This window comes from Monodelphis domestica, chromosome 1, assembly GCF_027887165.1.
Source record: "Monodelphis domestica isolate mMonDom1 chromosome 1, mMonDom1.pri, whole genome shotgun sequence".
Classification (NCBI taxonomy): domain Eukaryota; kingdom Metazoa; phylum Chordata; class Mammalia; order Didelphimorphia; family Didelphidae; genus Monodelphis; species Monodelphis domestica.
Window position 1 is genome coordinate 377,808,160 of NC_077227.1, and position 20,618 is coordinate 377,828,777.

Consider the following 20,618-nt stretch of genomic DNA (forward strand, 5'->3'; position numbering starts at 1 on the left):
GATAGGACTTTCCTCTCCAGCTAGTTCATAGTAATAACATGCCATCTTTTGTGTACACAGAAGGTGTGATGGATCTTTTTTGGTATGGTTGTGTGCTTTCAGTCATTTTACTCAGTTTGTATGGTTTACATCGACAATAGTCCCTCATTCAATTCCCCTGATGGCCAATGGCATGTATTTGTGAGAAAGATGTGAATTAGAGATGCTATCTTTGACTGGGGGACAGAGTGAAGTTAACACATCCACTTGGGGACTGACTCCATGAACTTAATTTCATTAGAATGCAATGTACTACCCCCATTAAGTTTTCAACATGGAGTCCATAGATCAACGTCAAGTTCAGAATGTGTACTTTTATGGGAAAAACACTAAACCAAAAACATTACATCTTTATTTTTACTTCTAACTAAAATTTAGTATTTCCTTCAATTATGAATGTAGGCAACACAGATTATTCTGAGAAGAGGTCCAGAAACTTCACCAGACTGCCAAAGGTGTCTATAACACAAAAAGGGTTAAGGACAACTAGGTGACACAGTGAAATGAGTACCTTGGAATCAGGAGTACCTGAGTTCAAATTTGGCTTCACACACAAATTGGTCATACACACAAGCTGTGTGACCCTGGGAAAGTCACATAACACTCTTTGCCTCAGTTTCCTCACCTGTAAAAAGATCTAGAGAAGGAAATAGTAAAACCATTCCAGGATCTTTGCCAAGAAAACTCCAAATGGGATCATGAAATGACCAAACAACAATCCAACCTTACCTGAAATTTTGCCAAGTTGGCCCAAGATCTACAAGAAGGATCTTTGGGGTCCTAATGACAAACTCTGACTTATCCATAAGACTTATCATTGGGGATATTTCTCTGAGAAAAATGAATCCCAAAGTATCTCTGAAAACATGGCAAACATTCTCTTAGGAATTCAGACTTCCCATTTCTAGGAGAGGTTGGTAGGAAAGAGGCCAGGATAAAGGAAGGAAGACTGAGGCAGAGAGGAGTGTGAGGTTGGTGATAAACCTGAGGTAGACTTAGGAGGGTAGGAGGATGGTCTGGTCCTGACTGGGTCCTTCCAACAGCAAAGGAATTACAGACTTCATTTATCTTCTTCATTTCTTTATTCTGCTTAAAATTATGGACATGTCTGCCCTGATAGAAGGTAAGCTTCTTGAGGATAAGGACAGTTTCGTCATTTAAAAAAAAATTTTTTATTTCATATTTCTGGTGTCAAATATAGTTCTTGGCCCAGGTTGTTGTTCAGTCATTTCTCTGACTCATTCGACTCTTTATGACTCCATTTGGGGTGGTTTGCCATTCCCTTCTCCAGCTCATTTTACAGATGAATAAACTGAGGCAAACAGGGTGAAGTGACTTGTCTAGATTCACATGGTTAGGAAGTGTCTGAGGCCAGATTTGAACTCAGGAAGATAAGTCTTCCTGACTCCAGGCCTGGTTCTCTATCCTCTGTGCCCCCTATACTTGACACTTACAAGGTGTTTAATAAATGCCCATTGATAGGTAGATTCTTCCATGCCCAATTCTCCCTCCTTTGAAGGCAAGAGAATGCATCCACCCTGAGGCTTGTTGCCAGTGTATTTTTCCTTCTCTCTGCAGCTGATCTGTACCATGTGTTGCCATGGTGATCCACCCATGCTTTGGGACTCCCTGGGCCTCCTGTCCTCCTCACTCCCACTCTTACTCCTTACTCTTCAGGAACGTCCATAACTAGTCATGGAGAGAAGCTGCCTTACTTAGGATGTTGCACAGTATAGACAGGGCTTGGCTATACCTTAGCTGTGGAGTCATTGCTCTTTTTCCCAGCTCTCTCCTCCTTCCTCTTCTTTTTTCTCTTGGGGAGTCTATTCTCCTCCCCCCATCCTCTTTTTGATGGACATGCTTCCAATAGAGCTCTCTGCTTTTGGTCTAGGTCCCCCTTCTTCCAATTCCCAGACACCTCTGGCCTCCCCATCTCTTATCCCTGTTCTCTTCCTCCATTATCTCTGGCCTCCCATTCATCTCATCTTTGGCCTTCCTCTTCTTCTCCTGTCTCCCAGGGACACCATAGTATGGTAGTCAAGAAGAAAAGCCTTGACTCTAGAATCAGGAGACCTGACTTCAAATCTTGCCCCAACTCTTCCTAACTCTGTGATCTTGGGCCTCAGTTTCTTCATTTATAAATGGAGGGAGTTGGTCTAGATGGTCTCTGAGGTTCCTTCTCATTCCGATAGTGTGATCTTGGGACCCTGACAGTGCTGGGCCTGGAGTGAGGAAGACCTAGGGTCAAGTTGACATGGGTTCAAATCTTGCTTCTTAGTTGTGTAAGTCACTTAATCCCCTTTTAGCCCTTTCCAATCTTCTGCCTTGGAACTAATACATAGTATTGATTCTAAGACAGAAGGTAAGGGTTAAAAAAGATGGAAGGTAAGAATGAAAAAACCCAACAATACCTAAAATTTGTAGAGAGCTTACTCTGTACCAGGCACCATACTAGGTATTTTAAAACTATCTCATTTGATCCTCATAAAAACTCTGGGAGAGAGGAACTGTTACTATCCCCATTTTACAGATGAGGAAACTGAAGTAAAAAGAGGTTAAAAGTGCACTTCCACTAGATTAGGGAGACCCTGAGATTCCTTCCAGTTATAATTCTGTGAAAATGAGACTATTTGACCTGGTGTAAGGAAGACCTTACATTAGGAAGATCTAGGTTTGAATCCTATTCAAGATGCTTATTAGTTCTGTGGTCCTGGTCAAGTCTTTTGGTTTTAAATCCTTACCTTCTATCTTAGAATCAATACTGTGTTTTGGTTCTAAGATAAGGCCTTAGGTAAGGACTAGGGTAAGGACTAAGGTAAGGACTAGGCAATGGTGTGGTTAAGTGGCTTGCTCAGGGTCACACAACTAGGAAGTATCTGAGGTCAAATTTGAACTCAGTACCTCCTATCTCTGGATCTGACTCTCAATTCACTAAACCATCTAGCTGCCCTCTGGTCCTGGCCAAGTCCTACCCTCTCTGGATTTCATTTTTTCTCATCTGTAAAATGAGAAGGTTAGACTAGATTACCTCCAAGGTCCCTTCCAGCTCTAAATGGACTGTCCTCTATTTCTGACCCTTGTTTCTCCATCTATTGCTCCTGATCTTTTCCTCCTTCATCTTTGATCTCTCCCTTCCTCACTTCTGGTCTCTCCTCTCTCATCTTTGAACTCTTTTCTTTTTCCCAGTCTCCTTTTTCTTTTTTGAGAACCAGAGCAGCAAAGTGGAGAGAGTGCTGAATTTACAGTTAGGAAGAACTTGGTTCAAGAGAGCACAGGCATGAAGGATCTGGTGAATAGGAAGAGATGGAAAGGGATGGAGTAGCCAGTGGGGAGGATGGAAGTCAGAAATCATAACTGTGGAGTTCTCATGTGAAAGGAGCAAGCATGCCTTGCTGAGATGACCTCACCTCCTGATGTGATGGATGTCATTTTTTTCTCTTATTTATCCATTTTCCTTAACCTTGACTTTTTTACCCTTTCTTTCCACCTTTTCTGGGTCCTTTTCCAGCCATCCAGGACTCTATTCTCTGCTGACCTGATAATAGAAACCTTTAAATTCCTTAGTATACAAATACACATATACACACAAAGATACTTTTGAACATAGATATAATTATCATATATTTACATATATGTATACAAAATACATATATTTAAGATAATTTTCCTCAACCTTTGTCTTTTTTTACATATATGAGGCAGAAAATTTCAGCATAGGAGAAGCCTTTTTCCTTCCTCTTTCCCTCTCTCCCTCCTTCCTTCCTTCCTTCCTTCCTTCCTTCCTTCCTTCCTTCCTTCCTTCCTTCCTTCCTCTTTAGCTGGATAGCACCTTTTCCCCAGCCAGTTATTTTCTGGGAGGACATGCATTGGGAAATCAATCTTTTTTAATCCTTTGGATCTCAGGCTGTCACAGTTGTTTGGACCACTTAATGCATCACACATCTTTAGAAGCTGGTGTCAGGGAGACCAAGATCTATCTAACTCATTGTGTGCACACATACGTGTGTGTGTGTGTGTGTGTGTGAATAGAACATAGGGGGTTTCAATATTTTCCCTGAAACTTTAGGATATGGAAGAAGAATGGGCCTTATGCAAGACAGAGAAGTGATTCCAATGTGGCTGCACCAAGAAATTCAAACCCCTGGGGTTGTGGATGGCCCAGGCGGCCAGAAGTCTGAGATTCCTTCTGATTTTCGCTCTTTGAAGCCTTGTGTGGTGCACTGATCTGTTTAGTTATGAAATCACATGTTAATGTTTGTAGCAACTGTCCATGGAAAGCAGAGTCAGTTATCTTGGGCCATTTATGGGGCATCATTTTGGAAAACAGTAAAATCCTGTGGTAAGTTAGGAGGTATTGCCAGAAAAGGAATTGTTAGCAATCACCTCCCTCAAATAGCTCACAGTATCTCTTTTCTCATCCCCCTCCTCCTAGATATTCCCAGTATTCAGCTGTGGCCCCTTTAGGGAAGGTCTGGGGCCTTTCAGCAGCTCCCTCTTTCCATGAGACTGAGTAGAGAAAGGGCGGATTGGGGAACTTGTGATTCCAACAGATGCCTGCTGTACGTAATTGTCTGAACTCCTACAGATCTAGAAAGGAACTTTGAGCCTTTAGCTCCAGACCCCTCATTTGACAGATAAGGAAATTGAGAGATAGGGAGATGATGTAGCTGATTTAGCTAAAGGTCAGACTTAGAGAAGACTCAAGCTTAGGGAAGAGTAGCCAGTGCTCACTGAGTATGGTAGCCACATGCTCCACATTTTCTAAAGTAGTCTTGGTTAAAAAAAATGTGGACATTCAGGGAAACTTTGGGAAAAAGAATACCTTTTGCTGAACCAGCCATGTATGTTCCTCTTTGGTTGTGAATATTTGGTTACCTTTTAAAGTAAGGACCTAGATAACCTCAAGGTAATTCTGTGAAAAAAGGGCATCGAAGTGGTCCAGTGGATGGATTACTGGGTCTGGAATCAGGAAGACTCTTCTACCTGAGTTCAAATCTGGCCTCAGACACTAGCTAGTTGTGTGACCCATAGCAAATCACTTAACCTTCTTTGCCTCAGTTTCCTCATCTGTAAAATGAACTGGGGGAAAAATGGCAAAACACTCCAGTATCTTAGCTAAGAAAACCCCAAATGGGGTTACAAAGAGTTAGACATGACTGAAATGACTGAACAATTCTGTGAAAAGCTTGTGAAAAAAGTGTGAAAGGGGAAATTCCAGTTGGTAGGTATGATCGGATGCTTAGAAAAATGGGAGATACCAGGTTCATCGTTAGTAGTGAGAAGGAAACTTCTTTTTTTTCCATAGATTAAAAAAAATCAATATATTTTGCTTACATTGCTTGAGCTACATCCTAGTACCTTTCCCCTTTCCCACTCCTAGATATCTATATGTTATAACAAAAAAGATGTTTTAAAAGAAGAAAAAAAGAGGAAGAGAAAAATATAAGCAAAACTTATCAACATAAGGAAGAACAAAAACATTTATTAAGTGCCTATTATGTGCCAGCCACTGTGTTGAGCTATTTACAAATATTAATCAAAATGATAAAAATAATTTTATTTTAAACAAACATCAGAGATAAGTGTTATTACTATATTAGCTCCATTTTATAGTTGAAGAAACTGAGGCAAACAGAGGTTAAATGATTTTCTCAAGAACACACAGCTAGTAACTATCTGAGGTAAGATTTGTACTCAAGGCTTCCTGACTCCACATCTAGTATATCACAGGGCTGTCCTTTTTAATGTGTTGAAAAAATCTGACAATAGGCTATGCTCCTCACCCATGGAAGTTCTGCTTCTAAAAAGAGTGGGTTAGAAGTATATTTTCATAACTTCCTTTAAAGGTCAACCTAATTCTTTATGCCTTCTAATTATACATTTTTGATTATTATTTGCATAGAGGTAGTTATTATTTGTTTTGTTTTCCAACTCTATTTACTTCACTTTGTGTCACACAAGTCTTTCTAGGTTTCTCTATATCATGTTTGTTATTTCTTATTATACAGTAATTATGTGCTAAGTGTGACAGTTTGTTTTACCGTTCTTCAGTCAGTGCACTTCCACCTTATTTCCAGTTCTTTGCTGCCACGAAGAGTGAAGCTATAAATATTTTATTGTATATGGATATGGATATCCTTATACATATATATACATACATACATATACATATATGTATATGTATATCCTTTTTGACAGTGTTCTCCTTTGGGTACATAATTAACAGTGGAGTCTCTGAGTCAAAGGGTATACATATTTTAGCAACTTTATATGCAAAATTCCAAATTGCTTCCTAGAAAGATTGTACTAATTCACAGATTCACGAACAATGCATTAGTGTGCCTGTCTTTTCACAACCCAAAGAAGTAAACTTGTGAAAATGGCTATAGAGCTGAGACTTGGATTGCCTTCTATGCCAGGAGTTTCCATCATTTCTTGCCTTTACTTCTCATAATCCCTCTTCAAGGCTCAGCTCGGATATTTCCTCCCTGAAGCTATTGAATTCAAACTTTTACTAACTATGTGACTCTGGATAAGTAGCATACCTCTGTGTGCCTCAATTTCCCTATCAAAATGAAGGGGCTGGATTTGATGGATCTCTCAGGTCCCTCTTACCTCTAAATCTAATGTTCTTCCTTTAATCAGTCCAGTTATTGGTGCTTTCTCCTTCCTGAATTGACCTCTTTTCTGCTTACCTGCCATAGATTCAAAGTCCAAGTGCTAGAAGGAAGTCATTTAATCTAACCCCTTCATTTTACAGGTAATGAAATTGAGTCCCATGGAATATTTGTCATTGTTTAGTTGTGTTGGGGGTTAAAAATATTGGTGGGAGTTTGATGAAAGTTGCAGAGATCAGTTTGGTAAACCAACACTTATTTATTCATAGGAGGGGTTAGGATAGGAAATAGGTGGTAGGAAATAAAGAGATTTTCTTTTAACTATGCTTAAATTCAAACCCTATTCTAAGTCTCTAAAAAACCCTAATCTAGCTGCGTTTTTTGGCAGGATCTTCTTGACTGACAAAGCAGGCCTAACTAAAACTACTCTATCTAAAATTATATTCTCTATTTACTTAATCTAAATTAATGAAGTCTTTATCTTCTCCAACCTCCTTAACTCAGTATCTGGAAACAAACTGTCAGATCCTCTTGACAGAGAGACCCTGACACAGCCCCTGCTCTCTCTGAAGCCAGAGAGAATGGAGTCCTTTGGCTTAACTGATTTCTTTCTTTTATAGTTGTTCTCTTAAAGAGACAGAGGGTGAGATCTGTCTGTTACTGCCTCTTAAAGAGGCAGAGTGAGATTAATAAGACCCCCTATAACATAAAAATTCTGCTCTTAAAGAGGCAGAGTGAGATTAATAAAACTCCTTCTAATAGTTGTATCTGACTTTTCACATCATGGACCATTGCACACCAGGCCCTTCTGTCTTCCACTGTCTTCTGAAGTATGTCCAAGCTCATGTTTGTTGTTTCCATGACACTATCTATCCATCTCTTCCTCTGGAAGAAGACATACTCTTCTCCTTATGTCTTCAGTCTTTCCCAACATTAGGGTCTTTTTCAATGAGTCTTGCCTTCTCATTATAAGGCCAAAGGATTTAAGTTTAGCTTCAGTGTTTGATCTTTCAGTAAGTAGTCAGAATTAATTTCTTTAGATAGTAACTGATTTGATCTCCTTATGCCCACGACACTCTCAAAAGTCTTCTCTAGCACCACAATCCAGAAAACGTTGATTCTGTGGTGCTCAGTTTTCCTTATAATCCAACTCTCACAGTCATACCATAGCTTTGATTCTATGGACTTTTTTTTTTTTAGCAAGGTGCTGTCTTTGCTTTTCTAGTATGCTGTCCACATTTGCCATAGCTTTCTTTCTAAGGAGCAAACATCTTTATTTTTAACCCTTAACTTTCATCTTAGAGTGAATACTGAGTATTTATTCCAAGGCAGAAGAGCAGTAAGGGCTAGGCAACGGGGGTTAAGTGACTTTTCCAGGGCCCCACAGCTAGGCAGTATCTGAGGCCAAGACTTCCATCCTTAGGTCTGGCACTCTATCTACTGAGCTTCCTAGTGGTCCCTAGAGCAAGTGTCTTTTAATTTGCTATCTTTGCCCAAGAATATAAAATCTGACACTATTTCCGTTTCTTCTCCCTCCATTTGCCAAGAAGTGATGGGACCAGCTGCCATGATCTTAGTTTTTTTGATGTTGAGGTTCAAGTCAGCTTTTACACACTTCTCTTTCACTCTCATAGAGACTTCTTAATTCTTTCCTTTCTGCCACCAGAGTGGTATCATCTGCATAACTGAGGCTCTTCATGTCTCTCCCACTGACCTTAATTCCGACTCTTGATTTGCCCAATTGGCATTTCACAGATGAATTCTACAGATATATAGGGATCACCAAAGGTGGAATTCAAATTCCAAATCTTTTATTCTTGAAATAGTGCTTTCTGCTCCCCATATATATTGAATTCTCCTAGTAGAATATAAATTCCTTGTGGGCAAGGGCCATTTGTATCTCTGGAGCCAGCACAGAGCTTTCCTCCATTAGGTTGTGAGCTCCTCCAGGGCAGGAATTCTCTTTCACCTCTTTCTATATCCCTAGCTTAGCACAGTGCCCAACATATAACAGGTGCTTAATAAGTGTTTAATAATTGACTGGCCAACTGTAAGCACCTACTACAGGTTGGTTGCAATGAAATGGACAACTAGGGAGTAGCAGAGCCAGGATTCAAACCCAGATCTTTGTACTCTGATTTCTGCCTTGCCACATCTCACCTTTGTCTCCAACTTTTCTCCTTTCCCAACCAGTAGCTTCTATTCTTCTGTGATCCAAACAGGGTCTGGGATCTCATATGGACAAGTGGGGGAAACTCAAGGAAGGTGTGTGAGGGTACCCACTGCTATCCAGCTCCATCTTCAAGAATGGAATGACTTAGAATCTGTAGAGAACGAGATGAACTGAAGGAATGGGAGAAGAAGTGGGTAAAGTGGGTGTGGGGGGAGAAGAAAAGGAGGAGAAGGGAGAGAAGCAGAGAAGAAAATACTTGGTAAATCTTAACCCTCTCCAGAAATGGGCATTATTATTATTACTAGTACAGAGAAAGAGAAGAGAGAATTCCCTTTCAGAGACTCTCTGAGGTGCTAGTGTGGTTATAAACCATGTTACTGTTTCTCACTAGAGCAGGACCAAAACCTTCTAAAGGTAAATAAATGTTTGGAGACAAATGTGTCCCCTGGAGTAGCTTTTCCCAGGGACCTGCCCTGTGAGTGCCTCTAGGATGGTGGCCGTAGGGAGCACATCCCAAATGGTTGAGTCATTTTAAGTACTCCAAGTGGGTGGCCTTCCCAGCAGGGAAGGGGCCAGTGAAGGAGAGAGGTGAGCATTTTCTACCCCCAGGTATCTGAAAGCCCCCACTGGGGTCACTACTCCAGGCTGGGACAGCCACTGTCCTATGCTCAGATCCTACAAGCTTGTAGTCAGAGGGTCTGGGTTTGAATTCTGGCTTTGCTATTTAACTCTCTTTAACCACAATTTCCTCTTCTGTAAAAGGGAGCCATTAGAGACTGGAGGGCCTCTAAGATCTTCCAGATCTAAAATCCATCATCCTAGGTGACTGCCCTGGCCCTGCTTGTCCTACAATTAGCTCAAATTGTCACCGTGTGTCTTGTCCTGGAGTTGACATAATCATCACAGTGTGCGTCGTACCACGGACACGGTCATTACTGACTTGTGAGGCCGAATGCTGGCAAAGTTGGCTTCTCCCTAACCTCCTGCAGCCAGCAGAGTCATCCCCACCTTGGGTGTCCTCGGTCTGGCCAGTCGTCACCACTCTGTGTGTCCTCCGAGGCAGGCGGTCCCAGGAGACGGTCTCTGGAGACGTCACCGACTTCACAGGTTCCAAAGCCGGGGATTCTGGCAGCAGATGAACTAGATCCGTTACTGGCCCAGGCCCCTTCCCAGACTGCGGACCGAGTTGGGCTCCAGACTCGGTCCTGCTCGGCTAACTTTGTTCCGCTGCTTCTCCCCCAAGTCTGGCCAGGACCCGGGCTGGGGAGTAGGGAGGAAGTCCTGGTGAAAGACAGATGGAAGTGTGTGCAGCATTCCTGCCCTGAGCAGGGACACAGAGCCATCGCTGGGGAACTGGGACTTCTTCAGCACGACTGGACAAACGACAAGGAGGGGTGCACATTCTAGGGTGGGGAGTGGGGAGAAGCGGTCAGTGGGCCTGGGATAAAACTCCAAAGCAATGACCTACTTTTGTGGCCAAAGCTCCTCATTATTGTTCAGCTCAGCAGCCTTAGTGGCTTCTTCTGTACCATTATTTTAAAAATACTTGGACTAATAATTACGGGCAAAAATATACTGTATTCTCCCACCCCAAATGCTGGGATGTGGCAATATGTACTCCAAAGGCTTCCTCTGGCCACATGCTAGTTGTAATCATCCTCTAGACACTGGAATCCATTTGTCAATGGCCTCCATCACCACAAAAAAAGTCAGATGTCCTCATAATCAAAGATCACTGCAGTCCAACATCATCATCATCAAATACCTCTGGAATCAAAAAACACTGAGACCAAAGATATCTGGGATCGTATTTATAGGGAGCAAATGCTGCCATGATGGAGAGCTGGCGACTGGTGGCATTAGGATGGAGGAAGGAAGAGCGGTCCATTAACTGACTGGAACTGGAAGGCCTGCAGCTTTCGTGAAAGGAAGGAGATGAGGGGGAGGGATGTATATTTAGAAATAAAGAGTTTCACAAATTTAGTCAAGAGAAGGAAAAAAAAATTCTTGCAGTAACCTGTTCACAGGCACTGCCTAATTTAGCATAAAATCACACACGCTCTCTCTGGCACTAGCTGGGTGGAAGGTATTTCCTCCCCAGCCTGTGTCAAGTTTCATTCATAGGTACTGTCTAAAATTAGATCCACCACTTTCATTCAGATCCAAATTCTCTGCCTGGCGTAATATTTGGTAGAAACAGAAACGCTGTTAAAAATGCTCCATCATCCCAGGTGCCTGCTGAGTGTAGTTAGCGGCCCCGGCCTGGGCCCTGGCCCCCAGCTGGCAGCAGTGGCTCATAAACCTGGGTCTAAATTCAAAGCATCCGCTTTGGCGGGTGACCTCTAGCTCCTGGGGCCAGAGCCCGCTCCTTAGTCTCTGATTCTGGAGCTCCAATCAAAGGCCCTGCCCTCAAAACCAGCTTCCTGCCCCACTCATAAAAGGGCTTTGGCCCTTCCTCTTTCTCTGGTCCAAGTTGCCTGATGACTATAATGGTCTGGATGGAGCTTCGTTTCCCTCTCCTCCCTTTCCCTTCCTTTTCTTTCCCTTCCCACCTAAGACACTTACTGGCTGTGTGACCCCTGCGCAAGTCACTAAACCCTGTCTGCCTCAGTTTCCTCATCTATAAAATGGGCTGGAGACGGAAATGGAAAACTATTTTAGTATCTCTGCCAAGAAAACCCCAAATGGGTTCACAAAGAGTTGGACAGGACTGAAAAACAATGAACAACATCATACTATTGATTCATCTTGATCTGAAAGTCCAATAAAATTCCCAGATCTTTTTCAAAGTCTACTACATGATCTGATGTAGAGTGAAATAAGTAGAACCAGATCATTATACACAGAAACTAACAATGTGGGACAATCAAAGGTCTTTGCTACTAGCAGCAATGCTGCAGTAGATCCAGGACAATTCAGTGGGACTTGTGAGAAAGAATGCTATCCACATCTAGAGAAAGAACTGTGGGAGTGGAAACACAGAAGAAAAACATGATTTTTCACTTGTTTATATGGGTATGTGACTTAGGGTTTTGGTTTTAAAGGATTACTCTTTTACAAAAATGAATAATCTGGAAATGAGTTCTAGCCATAATATATATGTGCATCACCCAGTGGAATTGCTTGTCAACTCTGGGAGGGGGCGGGGATGAAGGGAGGGAGAAAACATGAATCATGGAATCATGAAAAAAATTAAAAAAATTAAAAATTTAATAGGAAAAAATGACTCCTGTATAACTATGCTTTGTCATCTTACAATTGTGAAGCTGGTTTTTTTCTGTACCCAAGAGCAAGACTTTCCATTGTTTTCAGTTGAATTTTGTCTTATTCAACCCAGTCCAGTGTTCAAACTTGGTAAGTTCCTTTCAAGTTGCAACTCCATCACCTCCTATTTTAGTGATAGAGGATGATTGAGGTGGGAGTAGAGGCCTCTTGATGGGTAGACCTCTTGGGCAGTGGAAGACACTAGCAAAAAGCTCTTACATTGTCTGGACTGTTTATCCTTATTATTGTGATTGTCCAAGGCAGCCTAACAAACCAGAAGAGGCAGCTGAGGATGGAAATTCTCCCTCCTTCATTCCCAAGGTAGACTTAGCACATTTTTTTTAACCCTTACCCTTCCATCTTAAAATCCATGAACTGATTCCAAGGCAGAAGTGTGGTAAGGGCTAGGCAATGGGGGTTAAGTGACTTACCCAGGGTCACATAGCTAGGAAGTATCTGAGGACAGATTTGAACCCTGTCTCTAGGTCTGGCTCTCAATCCACTGAGTCAACTAGCTCCCAGGACATTCTTTTGATGCCAGTCTAGTGGGTTGGAGTTAACAGCCCTGGTTTTCTAGGCTCCAAGACATTTCATTATTTCTAAGCTGATTAATTTCTTTCCTTACCCGGATCCTACTTCTACCCTCTCTATTACATTTGGGATGCCTGCAGTCTTTCCCTCTACTCTACTCCCCCACATTCAGATCTGAGGTGAGAGAGGCCACCTTAACTAAATGGAATGCTAGGGTAGTGCTGTCTTTCTTCTTGGCTAAGATAACTTAATACTCTAGGGGGCTTGGCCAAGTGCCTCCTAAAAAGCACAACTAACAATAATAACCAGATGGCACAATGGATAGAGCACTGGACCTGGATTCAGGAAGACCCGAGTTCAAATCCATCCCATATACTTACTCATTGTGTGATCGTGGGCAAGTCACTTAATCTCCATTGCCTAGCCCTTACCACTCTTCTGCTTTTGCCTCTGTTTGCCTCAGTTTCCTCATCTGTAAAAGGAGAGTAAGTAGAAACATTGGCTCCCTAGGACCAAATGAGATAATAATTATAAGATTCTTAGCACAGTGCCTGGCACATACTATGTGTTATATAAATGTTAGCTACTATTAGCATTATGGTTATGCTGCACCTTAAAGTATGCAAAGCTTTTTCTATATATCATCTTAATTGATCCTCACAGGAGCCGAATGAAGAAGGACTTACAGGTGTTATGTTCGTATTTTGCAGATGAGGAAACTGAGGAAAAAAGGCTAAGTGACTGGCCCCCAGTCATATAATTAGTAAGGAACACAGGTAGAATTTACATTCAGATCCTCAAGTCTCCAAATCTATTCGATCTCCCTTCGTACCTACTAGAGATGGAATGATTTTTTTGTTGAATAGATGAATGAAACCTAGATTTCCTGGTTTTCAGACCAGTGTTACAAAATGTAGAGCTTGCATTCAATGTTGTAGGTAATAAGGAGCTATGATTGTAAGTCACTAAGAAAGAGATGAAAGAAGAATCTTAAGAAAATTAATTTGGCAGAAAGCAAAGTAATTTGGAGTGGGGGAGAGAGTGGAATAAAAAAGACCATTTGAAGGGTTTTTGAATCTATTTCAGGATGGTGGAAGGAGGATTGGAAAAGAAGAAGATATAAAATATACATGAAAATTCCCCACAATAGAACTTGAGTAAAACATGACACTAATAGGGGACTGGACCCACATGGGTATGTGCAGGTACCTTCTCAGGTTAGATTGAAAGTTCAGGTTGGAGACAGCTGGGGAACTCAGTGGATTGGGAGCTAGGTTTAGAGATGGGAAGTCCTGGGTTCATATCTGGCCTCAGACACTTCCTAGCTGTGTGATCCTGGGTGAGTCACTTGACCCCCATTGCCTAGCCCTTACCACTCTTCTGCCTTGGAACCAATACCCAGTATTGATTCTAAGGCAGAAGGTGAGGGTTTTAAAAAAATAAGAAAAAGTTCAGGTTAAGGGGACTTGTTCTGGGCATCTCCTTCACCTATTGATTTCTCTTTCCTTTAAAAGAGACAACTTTACCCAGGGGCAGGTCATTATTTGCTTTAGATATGTCTCAATTCAATGTTAGAGAAAACCTTTTCTCATTTCCTCCCCTGTAATTGCTGCGATTTTGCTCTCTTCTTATCCACCAAATCAAAACACTTATTAAAAGTCATTTGTCCATAATGGACCATTTCCCCAGCTGCCACCTTCAGCCAGCAGGGACTGAGAAAAATAGGGACTAAGTGAACTTGATAGGTTAAACTACCTTTCCCCAGGGGAAAGAGGCATATATATATATATATATATATATATATATATATATATATATATATATATATATATATATATATATATATGCCAGTGATGGCAAACCTTTTAGAGACGGAGTGCCAGGCCCTGCCCCTCCCCCAGACTGAATGTCTTGCCCCTCCCCCCAGTGACCAAGTGACATGACCCTCCCCCTTGCCCTGCCCCCCTCCTTGCCCTACACAGGTGAGGGAAGAAGTGCTCCCGTTGGGTTGCTGGGCAAAGGGGTAGAAGAAGTGAAGAATGTCTTTAGGGAGTAGTGTAGAGAGGGAGAGGGGAGTGGACTGAGTGCTCCATTCCCCTCCAGCTCTGCCTCCTGTGAGCTGCCTACCTTCCCCACTGTGTGTTCCCAATGACTGCTGGGCAGATGGGTGGGGAGGCATGATGGAGAGAGGGAGGGGAGCAGCTCCACCCGTGTCCCTTTGTCTTTCTAGTAACAAACTCTGCAGGGGTTGGAGGTTGGCCCTTTGTCCACAGAAAGTACTCTGCCTGCCATCTTTGGCACCTGTGCCATAGGTTTGCCATCACAGGTATAGGCTATAGGGCAGCTAGATGGCTCAGTGGATAGAGCTCTGCACCCTGGAGTCAGGCAGACCTGAATTAAAATCTGACCTCATACACTACTTGTGCAACCCTGAGGAAATCACTTTACCTTGTTTACCTCAGTTTCCTCATCTGTAAAATGAGTTGGAGAAGGAAATAGCAAATTACTCCAGTATCTCTGCCAAGAAAACCCCAAATGGGGTCGCAGAGAATCAGACACGACTGAAAAATGACTGAAGGGCAAATAAGCTTTCTTTTTATCTTATAGCATGCCCATTTTCTCTGCACCCACAGACAACTGTGGAAAAACATCCGTGTGCCAAGTGAACTTTACCTTAGCCAAATCTAAAATTATGTCAACCAGATGGAATTTATGAGGTCTCATTGTTGACAAGCTGTAACGGGCCACTCAAAACCATTGCATAGAGCAGCACATTGAGGTCTGCCTTGTATTGTTCCCCTCATTTGTGTCTTCAGATGTAAAAGAGGCTCATTACTAACTTCCAGAACCTGACCCAACAGATTCCTCCAGCTGACTCCCCACAAATGTTTATGTAAACTGCTGCATGATGAAATGGATCTAGGCAATTATTTCTTTATTTTAGCTTATTTTATATGATGATTCTGCCAGGGTAGGGAGGGGGAAGGTCAATAGAATGCACTCTTCAGATTCTATGATCTCCCTCCTCCTCTCTACCTCTTGGGATCCCTCGTTTCCTTCAAACCTGACCAGAAGCACTATATTCTGCACAAGACCTTTTCTGATTTCCCTCATCTTCTAGCGTGTGCTCTCTCCCAAAACTGCCTTGTGTTTGTTTTGTATATAATTTCATATATGAGAGTATATGTTGTTTCCTTAGTTATAATGTAAGTTCCCCCAAGGAAGGAATTTTATTTTTATATTTGTAACCCCACAGTACAATGCCTGACACCTAGTGAGAGCTTAATAAATGCTCATTAATTGATAGCATTTATCACCTCCAAACTTAGATCTTTCCAGATTCTTTAAATGACATTTTTGGCAGTTGGGGCAAGCACACTGTGAGAGATATCCTCAAAACAGTTGAGCAGGGGATAGTGCAATTGAGACCTCAGTGAGAGATCTTGGACCTTGGCTATAACCCCCATGGTGGGAGAAACTCTGGAGTATAGAGAAACTCTTGCTGGAAAGGGAGGAAGATAGAGGCAGAACAGGGAGACATTGGCCTGGGTGCAATTGTCAGGAGGAGAACTGTCTGGTAGTTTCATACTTTAACGAGTTGGTATTGGTAACTAGATGCTAAGTTCAGGCATTTCTATCCTGCTAAAAGTGCTGTCAGCATCTTCTGAATTTGAAATCCTAGAAAAAAGCTCTGATTGTCCCACTGTAGTTGAAGTTCTAGTTTCACTACTTATAGACTAAGAGTTGGTTGGATTCATCTTTTAATGACACCTTTTCTGTTGTTTTGGTTTTTGTGGCTCAGATTTTTTTCATACAAATTTCTACTAAGGTGTCTAGTGGAATGAGTAGAGGAATAAATGACCAAGAGTGGAAACTAGACCTCCTGAAGTGATCGAGTCTCTGGAGAGGGTTTGGCCAGTCTTCGTGCATCCTATGGGTCGTCAGTTATCATTGATCAATAGGTACTCCCAGCAGTAGCAGACAGTAGAGTATAGGTGTGGTTCTTACCTTTGTAGAGACAAGCTGTGGTCTGAAATATTTAGATAATTGGATGATGATGCCTCTGTGTTTTAGACTTAGAAGGAACTTTGGGGTATTCACTGGAAGACTGAGAGATTAAATAACCTGTCTAAGGTTATGCAGAGGTAGTGGAGGTGAGATTTGAACACAGAACTTTCCTGATTATGAAAGAGGTTCTATATCTTCATCACCAGCTTCATTCCTCTGGACTTCTCATCAGATACTTTCTCCCTCTCCTTCTTGTCCCCCTTACTCCTTCCTTTTATATAGTGTTTTTCACCATTAGAATACAAACTCCTTGAGGGCAGGAACTATTTTGATTTTTGGTTGTATAGACATTTCTTCCACATTGGGATTTTCCCCATTGTGGTTTCAATATATTACAGGTTGGCATAAGAAATTAAATGCGAGTTTTGGGGGAGTTTTTCAGAAGCTACAGATGACCTGCAAAGGCCAGCAGATGAGACAGAAGTTATAAAATAAGATATACATAAAATATATGTAGGGTTTTGTGTAATATCAACATATTTTTATCTTTTAATACCATAAATATACACAATTTCTTTTTTTGTAAGCACTCCATAAAAGAAAAAGAAAAAAATTCAGACTCCTTCTCTGATATGAAGGGAAGGCCAAAACCTTTGTGTGGATTTTCCAGATCGAGGAGATACAGCCCACCTAACCCCCTTGATGTGGAAAGGATGCCTGTATTTTACCACAATGCCTGACATGTGGTTAAGTGCTTCATAAATACTTGGTGTCTTACTTTGCCTATCCCATGTAACCTACCATGGATTAAATATAAGGAATAGGTTTAACATTATTTCATTTTTTTAAACTCAAAGATATTTTATTTTCCCTGTTATATGTAATAATGATTTTCAATATACATTTTCCAAAATTCTAAAATCCAAACTGTCTCCCTTCTTCCCTTCCCTTTCCCCATTCTTTGATGGTAAACAATTGGATCTGGGCCATACATATATTATCATGCATATTAGTCAATGTTGTAAGAGCACACTTATGCAAAAACACCCCCCCAAATAAAACCATAAATACACTGATATGAAAGATAGTTCATATAAGATAAAGATAGTTCATTGATAGATCAACTTTGATCTGCATGCATCTAATTCCAACAGTTCTTTTCCTGGAGGTGCATAGCATTCCCTAGCATAAGTCTTTCGGGATTGTCCCAAATCATTGCAATGCTGAGAGTCTCCATTTGTTATTGTGTACAATGTTCTACCAGTTCTGCTTATTTTGCTCTGCATCAGTTCCTAAAGATCTTTTCAGCTTTTTCTGATCATCTTGCTTTTCATCTGTTATAGCACAATAGTATTCCCTCTCTAACATACATCACAATTTGTCTATCCATTCTCCAATTGATGGACTTCCTCTCAATTTCTAGTTCTTTGCCACCACAAAAAGAGCTGCATTAATATTATTTAACTTTTTAGTGTCTCATTTTTTCATAGGATTGATGCTTAAAACTAGAAGGAACCTCGTATCCTGGTTAATCCAACCCTCTAGTTTTACAGATAAGGAACTGAGGATCGATGGGTGGGATTTGAACTTGTCTTCCTAACTAAATCTCACAGACTAGTCATTTTGCCAACAGTGATCACTCAGAGAAGTTTCCCGAGTAGGTGACTTGACAATGCAATTAGGCATTGCCAAGGCAGGGTCACAAAACCAATGGAAAAGATGTTTAGCTCTGTGTGATTGTCTCCAAAGAAGACGTATCTTCTCTTCCCCAATTAAGTCTATGGCTTGCTTAAATTGTAATGAAGCAGGACATCTGGAGCAACAAGACCCCAGATTATCTGGTAAATGGAAGCTGATGCTTTCAGTGGTTTGGGAAGGAAAGGAAGGATGAAGAAGTCCAACCATCTTCATCCTTAGGTACTTTTTCCAGCTTCTGTCTTTTTTCTGTTATTCCCATGCCCTTTGCTGTGAGACCCTATTTTGAGAAGGGATGACACAATGAAAAGAAATAGCAAAGAATTTGGCTTTCTCTCTTCTTACCTTTATCAGGGAATGCATAACAGGGTATCCAAAAGATCGGTTACCATGGAGACCATCTACAAGGTCCTTCACTTGCTACTGGGAGAGGAAGCAGAGGACACACTTGGAAGTGTAGGAAAGATCACTCCTCCAGGATGAGAGGAAGCTCACTCCCAATATTAAGTGATACTGAAAGCAGGTGCAAAAATCAGAGGAAAAAGAGAATCACAGACAAAACAGATGATACCCACAGACTGACGCGCACATTTTCACAAATTTGCTCCCTTCATAGGACCATAGATTTGAAGTTATAAGGAACCTTAGAGATCACTGAATCCCCTTAATTTTATAGATGAGGAAGCTGAGATTGAAAGTAGTTAAGTGACTTGCTCCGGGATCTATAATTAGTCTGAGGAGAGATTTGAACTCAGGTCTTTCTGTCTACAAGTATAGTGTACTGTCTGTTATACCATATTGCCTCACAAAATAACATTGCTCTTATAAGGAATTTATATCCTCTCTTCCAGGGGAGATCATGACTCAAACTCAGTGCTTTGGACTGTTTGACCAGCCTAATCATTTTGCTAGGCCTAATATCATCTCTCAGAAACATCTTTCTCTACCCATTCCAGCTCTACTGTGTAGCTATCTCTCCAGAGTCTTCTCTTCCCACCTCCAGCCTTTATTTGTTTGTCCAGTTGAACCCTCACCACATCTGGCTTGATTGATGTTTGTGTTGCCCCCCCACAGGACAGGCATCTGTCTTAGCAAATCATAACTGTGAAAACTGAAATAGGCAGATACTCCTCTCTGCTGGGAGACAATGGCCTGGTCATCGAGGAACTGGGAAAATGGGGCTCTAGGTTCCATTCAGGAAGAGAACCAGACTGTTGCCTCAAGAATGGGCAGAAGAGTGCCTACTTCTCCTTCAGAATCATGACAAATAATTGAATTACTCATTTTTTCTTCAGTTAAACTATTCCATTTCTTATTCAGTTGGGAAAAGATAACTATTTTGTTTTGAGGAAAATGTTCAGTTTAAAAGGAAAAAAATATTTCTTCCATTCTTAGAGCACTGCAAAATTATAAGAGACTTCAAAAGTTATCTATTCTAACTGTCATACAAAAGAATTAGTCTTGTCCACAAAAGCCTTGACAAATGGGCATCTAACCAGTTATGCGACTCTGGGTAATTCATATTGCCCTTTTGACTCAGTTTCCTTGTGTGTGAAAATGAACTGGAGAAGGAAATGGTAAACCACTCTATTATCTTGCCAAGAAAATCCCATATGGGGTCATGAAGAGTAGAAAACAATTCAACAACAATTGTTAGCAAGTATTTCTTTTCTTTGGAACCAAAATCTTACTTCTGGTTAATTTTGCCTTTTTTTTCTGCCCTCCAACTAGAACAAATTTAATCCCTCTTTCAAAATGACAGTTCTTTAAATATTTGAACAGTGACCACTTCCAATTCCTCTACCCTAAAGTTTTTCTTCTCCTGGTAAGATATCCCCTAACCTTTCAAGGAACCAGGCAACATGGTACTATAGAAACAGGGCTGGATTTAAAGTCAGAAGTTTTGAGTTCAAATTCTGACTCTGCTTTGTGACGTTGTGCAAGTTACTTAAGTTCTCTGGGTTTCATTTTCCTTATCTGTAAAATCCTCACCTGTAAAATGTAAAAGGAGAGTATTGCTGCTGCTGAAAGCTAAGGTTCTCTCCTATCTTCCACTCCAGCTCTAAATCTAGGATGATAGTAACGTAGGCTCATGAGACAGTTTAGAGTTCTCTCCCTTTCCCAGTTATTAGCTTCATCATAAAAAGAAAACGCCAAACAAAAATCCCCACAAAAACCCAAAAGTGAATGTCATAAAATTATGAACAACAAGGAGAGATATGGGAAAACACCTTCATCCCACTCCTTTGTAGGGGTATGTGGTACAGCACACATATTTTCAGCTTTTTGTG